Source organism: Anopheles moucheti (genome assembly GCF_943734755.1).
Source record: "Anopheles moucheti chromosome X unlocalized genomic scaffold, idAnoMoucSN_F20_07 X_unloc_11, whole genome shotgun sequence".
Lineage (NCBI taxonomy): Eukaryota > Metazoa > Arthropoda > Insecta > Diptera > Culicidae > Anopheles > Anopheles moucheti.
The window spans coordinates 212,501-218,915 of NW_026453517.1; positions in this window are offsets into that span (position 1 = coordinate 212,501).

Here is a 6,415-nt window from a genome sequence, read left to right on the forward strand (position 1 = left end):
AATTTCACCGCTCTTTGTGTGTGTGTGAAATTTGTGTGTGTGAGATTTTCGGCCCGATACCATCGAGTGGGGTGTCAAACGACGCGTCTCGGAAAGAGGAGTGGGGGAAACACGGTTTCCCCCCCCTAGCACCACCCACCCCCCACCCAGACCCGGAAAACCCCCGCGCAAAGTGGTTTTTCGCGATTTTCCCGGCCAAGGAGCGGAGGTCGAGCTCCCGGGTGTTCAGACAAAAGTTTCGGCGGGAAAAACTACATCTAATTCCATCGCCGGAAAAGCGATTTTTCCGACATCCGGGGAGATACGGCCGGAAAAGTGTTTTTCGTCAGTGGACAATTTTCGGCCTGATACCGGCGTGTGGGGTGTCAATCGACGCGGATTGAAGAGAGGAGTCGGGATAACACCCTCCCATCACGATACCACCCACCCCCACCCACCTAGAGCGGAAAAACCACCTACCGAAGTGGTTTTTGGCGATTTTCCCGGCCAAGGAGTCGGGCTAGAGCTTCCGGGTGTTCGGACAAAAGTTTCGGCGGGAAAATCCATCGCCGGAAAAGCGATTTTTCCGACATCCGGGGAGATACGGCCGGAAAAGTGTTTATCTGGAGCGGAAAATTTTCGGCCTGATACCGTCGTGTGGGGTGTCAATCGACGAGTTTTGAAGAGGGGAGTCGGGATAACACCCTCCCACCACCCCAACACCCACCCCCACCCCCCTAGGGCGGAAAAACCACCCAGGAAGCGGTTTTTCGCGATTTTTCCGAGGAAAACTTCATCGCCACCCCGGCAAGTGGGGTATCAGAAGAAGCGGCTCGGCGGGACGAGTCCATCGCGCACCCCCCCGTTCTTCTACCATCTTCCCTCACTTCACCAGGCCGGAAAAACCTCTCCGGCGATCCTCGTGGCAGTCCGCTGCTGGCGTCCCTCCTTGAGGGGGAGTAAAACCAGTGTAAAGCGCGGACTCTTCCTTCTTTCTGGCGATGATGTCCGCCAGTCGGAATTTACGATCACGGTCGGGATCGACCGATAGCCGAGCACCGGTGGGCTCGAAACCGGTAGTGATGCTCAGCAGAGTGCCGGAAGGGCAGACCGCAGCCACGAGCGGTGTTGCTCGCACGAGTGGCGTTGGCACGGCCACGGCTGCGAAAGGAGCCACGATGGAAAGGCTCATCGAGCGTCTGGAGGACGAGCTATCCCTCCTCCGTGTTCAGCTGACGGAGCAAGCTGAGCAATACCGGAAAGACCTCGCGGCGATGCAGGAGTGCCATCGCCAGGAGGTGCTCCATCTGCGAGAGGAGAACCGTAAGGAGCGGGAGATGGTCTCCGGGCTCCTTACGCAACTGGTTGTTGCGCAGTCGCAGCAGCAACAGCAGCAGCAGCAGCAGCAGCAGCTGGCACAACAGCGAGAGGGTGCGGTGACGGCTACGGTGGTGCCGTCTCCGGACCAGGAAGGCGGCTCCTGGGCCGAGGTGGTGCGCCGTAAGCCGGCACGCCAGCAGCCGGCTCAGCAGCATCAGCAGCAGTGGCCGCAGCTTCAGCAACGGCAGCAGCCGCAGCGGCAACAGCAGCAACGTCCGCAGCAACATCAGAGCGGACAGCGTTCGGCTGGGCAGCCCCAGCAACAACAACAACAGTGGCATTTGCAGGGCCAGTTGCTGCGAAAGCAGAGTAAGCAGCAGCCACGCACGATGCCAGCTGCAGTGAAGAAGTCGCGGAAGCGGCCCGACACCATCGAGGTGATGCCAGCGGAGGGCGTCAGCTACCTCGACATGTATAGGGCGATTCGTACGAGCTCGCATCTCGACGGCATGCAGGAGAAGATCGGCGTCGGCAAGCGAACGCCGAAAGACACCTTGCGGCTGCCGCTGAGCCGTGATGCCGACAGCGCCGAGCTGTGCCAGCGTATCCGGCAAGCCATCGGAGACAAGGGTGCGGCGACCGTGCGTACGGAGATGTCGATGGTGCTTATAACAAACATCGACTCCTTGGCGAGCGAGGACCAGCTGCGTCGGGCGGTGTTGACGGCTCTCGGCAAGGAGCATTCCGAGGCCACCTTCGACATGTGGGAGCGGCGAGACGGCACGAAGCGTGCTCGCGTTCGTCTGCCCCGGTCGGATGCGGAGCATCTGGCTGGGAAGCGCCTGCTCCTAGGACACACCTCCTGTTGGGTGTGGGAGGTCCCGAAAGCGTCGCTGGAGGAGAAGCGGTGCTTCCGATGTTTGGAGCGCGGCCACTTCGCCGGGCAGTGCTCGGGAGAGGACCGCAGCAAAGCGTGTATCCGGTGTGGCGCGGAAGGCCACAAGGCAGCGAGCTGCACTGGCGAGGCTCGCTGTTTGAAGTGTGGCGGCCCGCACTCGATTGCCGCAGCTTCGTGCAAAGCTGCAGCCACACGATGATGATAGAAGTGCTCCAGATAAATATCGGTAAGAGCAGGAGCGCTCAGGATCTTGCGCTCCAGCGGATGAGGGAGGAGGGAGCAGACGTGATGCTCATCACGGAGCTCTATGCTGTGCCGGCCAACAATGGGAACTGGGCATCCGACGACGCACTGAAGGCCGCGATCGTCACCAGTGGCCAACGGTTTCCCATACAGCGGGTGAGGAGCGTGCAGCATCCGGGCATCGTAGCTGCCGAGGTGGCGGGCATCGTTGTCATCTGCTGCTATATTCCGCCATCGATCGGCCTCCCGGAGTTCGAGCAACAGATGGACCGGCTGGAGGTACTTGCGCGAGGCCACCCTTGCGTGCTGATAGCTGGTGACTTCAACGCGTGGCATGGGGCCTGGGGGAGCGAGCGGGCCAACCTTAAGGGTGAGGCGCTCCTTCAGACGGTTACCAGCCTAGGATTGGAGGTCCTCAACCGCGGCACGGAGCCGACATTCCTGGGGAACGGTGTGGCTCGGCCCAGCAGAGTGGACGTCGCCTTCGCGAGTCCAACGCTCTGCCGATCGGATGGAGCAGCGGAGGACATCAGCTCCTGGCGGACGCTAGACCGCTACTCCTATAGCGACCACCGCTATATTCGGTTTGCGGTCGGGCAACAGCATCGTGCAGGTCAGCGGCCCGGACGGGGCATTCATCAGCAGGAAGGTGTCGAAGTACGGGAGGCGGGTACTCGCTGGCGAACTCGCCAGTTTTGCCCCCGTACTTTCGAGCTGGCACTTGAGGCGACCCGTTTTGCCGATCGGGTGACCGATGCGGCAAGCCTGGGGATGGTGCTTACGGAGGCCTGCGACGCTACCATGGCGAGGATTGGGCAGTCGCAGCAGCAGAGGAGGAACTACAACACATATTGGTGGACTCCGGATATCGAGGAGCTGACCGAGCGCTGCCGGTTGGCTCGGGAGCGACAGTCATTGGCCCTCGACGAGACGTCCGCCGAACTGGCTTCAGAGGAACATCAGGAGGCGCGTGCTGCCTTAAGGGTGGCAATTAAGGCCAGCAAGCAGCGCCAGTTCGATGAGTGGCTGCAGGCCCTGGCTGCAGATGAGACGGGACAGTGGTTCCGGCAAGTGCTTCTTCGGTTTCGGGGCAGCTGGACGGCGCGTGAACGCGATCCAGCGGTGTTGCAGCGGATCGTCGAGGAGCTGTTTCCGGAGCATCCCCCGGTCGAGTGGCCGGACGTCACGCCTTCGGAAGGGGACACTCCGGTCCGTCCGATCAGCTGCGCGGAGCTCCAGGCGATAGCGAGCGAGCTGCATCCGCGGAAGGCGCCTGGCCTCGATGGAGTACCGAACGCTGCGGTAACGGCTGCCATCCGGAAGTATCCGGAGCCATTCGCTGGTGTCTACCAGCGCTGCTTGGACACCGGCGAAATACCACGCGAATGGAAAAGGCAGAAGCTGGTGCTGTTGCCTAAGCCGGGTAAGCCGCCGGGCGAAGCCTCGTCCTGCCGCCCGATCTGCTTGATCGACAACCCGGCGAAGGTCTTCGAGAGGACTACGCTGGACAGACTCAACGAGCACCTGGAGGATCCGGAGGCACCTCGGCTGGCCGAGAACCAGTTCGGTTTCCGGAAGCAGCGGAGCACCCTGCAGGCGATCCAGCTGGTGGTGGAAGCAGGCGAGCGCGCGATGTCCTACGGACGGACTAACAACCGGGATAAGCGCTGTCTGCTGGTTGTGGCGTTGGACGTCAGAAACGCCTTTAACACCGCCAGCTGGCAGGCGATAGCGATGGCCCTGCGTGAGAAGGAGGTTCCAGCGCAGCTGCAACTCCTGCTCCGCGACTATTTCACCGACAGGGAGCTGGTGTACGACACCCACGACGGCCCGGTGTCACGTCGGGTGACGGCAGGCGTTCCACAGGGGTCAATCCTTGGCCCGACTCTGTGGAACGTTATGTACGACGGCGTTCTGCGGATCCAGCTCCCTGAAGGGGCCACCATCGTCGGCTTTGCCGATGACATCGCCATCCTGGCCGAGGGCTGCACACCCGAGGAGTCGGCGACGGTCGCGGAGGCTGCGATCGAGGCGGTGATGGGGTGGCTCGAGGCACGTCACCTTAGTCTCGCCCCCCATAAGACGGAAGCGGTGCTCATTTCGAGTCTGCGTCGAGGACGGTTGGAGGTTCCGGTGCGCGTCGGCGAAGTGGTCTGCACGTCGAAGCGATCGATACGCTACCTGGGGGTACAACTCCACGAGAAACTCTCGTGGAAACCGCACGTGGAAGCGGCCGCGGACAAGGCCCTCCGTGCGGTGGCGGTGGTTACCTCAGTGATGAGGAACCACAGCGGCCCCCAGGTGGCCAAGCGGCGGTTGCTGGCAGGAGTCGCTGAGTCGGTGATCCGGTACGCCTCGCCCATCTGGGCTAAGGCGACCGACATGCAGTGGTGCCGCAGACGACTGGCCCAGGTCCAGAAGCCACTGGCACGTGGGGTATCGAGTTCGTTCCGCTCGGTGTCCTACGAGGTGTCAGTGGTGATGGCTGGTTTGGTGCCGTACTGGCTGGTCGTTAATGAGGACGCAAGGTGCCATAGCAGGCTGTTGGCCGAGCCTGGCGCCAGCAGGAAGGAGGTACGAGCGATGGAGCGAGCAGCCACGATGCTGCAATGGCAGGACGCGTGGGACCGTGCGGCGGCAACACCATCGGCCAGCCGCTATCAGACGTGGGCACACAGTCTGATTCCCGACCTGCACCGGTGGACGGGACGAAAGCACGGGAAGGTGGACTTCCACCTTTCGCAGGTGCTCTCCGGACACGGATTCTTCCGGGAGTACCTGCACGTCTGCGGCTTCGCTTCGTCTCCGGAGTGTCCACGGTGCGTGGGGTCGGTCGAGTCGGTGGCCCACGTCTTGTTCGAGTGCCCCGTGTTCGAGGAGATCCGACGTGAGCTGCTGGGCTGGGGGACACCCGAGTCGGTCCAGCTTAACAACATCGCAGAGAAGCTGCTGGAGAGTGCGGAGTGGTGGGACCGCATTCAGAAAGCAGCAAAGACCATCACCACAGTGCTTCAACAGCTGTGGCGCGATGAGGAAGCGCTCACCAATGGTCGAACGGAAGCGGCTTTCGCCGAGGACGAGGAAGTGGTCCTCGAAAGTGTGGCCGCACTCTTCGGTGAGGAGATGGACGAAGTCATCATCGAAGACATCACGCGGCGCGTGAACGAGGCGCGAGCAGCGCGTCAGCGATCTGCCCGCAACCGACGGCTTCGCGGCAGAGCGGAGGATCGGGCGCGAGTGCGACTGGCTGCGGACGTCGCAGCAGCACTGGCCGCCCGAGATGACGAGATACTGCGGACGGCAGTAGAGGCGGAGCGAGCGGGCCTAGCTCCTCCTCCCATACCTAGGCGTAGCAGAGGGGGACCACCTTCCCCTGAAACGGTTAGAATGCGCCATGAGCGGCGTCTATTCATGCAGCGCGCATGGCGAGCTCGGGTCCAGGCTGAGGGACCCTCGACGACGCGCCGCCGTCGGACCGCGCCTACGGAGGCGGACCTGATAAGGTCTCGGCGGAACAGACGCGAAAACGAAAGGCGCCGTCGTGCTTTGGCTGCAGGCCGACGATGGACACCCGCGGAGGAGGCTGCCGCCAGCGAGGCGGAATGGTCAGATCGATAGATGTCGGGTTGACTTCTTGAGATCTCCGAGAGGAGAAAGAATGAGTGAGTCACGCGGACTAAGCAAGCGTACGCCTTTAATATGCGGTTAAGATACGATTCAATTAAATAAAGAAATAGGGAAGGGACATCCGAAAGGGTTCGTAAAGACGCATGACAAATCCCTGGCGGGCGACGTCGTGCGTCAAGAGCGTGGGTTTATGCTATTGTTTGTTAGAACATAATGTTTATGAACAATAAAACCTGCATTTGTTAAAAAAAAAAAAAAAAACGAAGTGGAGCTTGCGGCTTAATTTGACTCAACACGGGAAAATTTACCAGGTCCGAACTTATCGAGGTAAGACAGATTGAGAGCTCT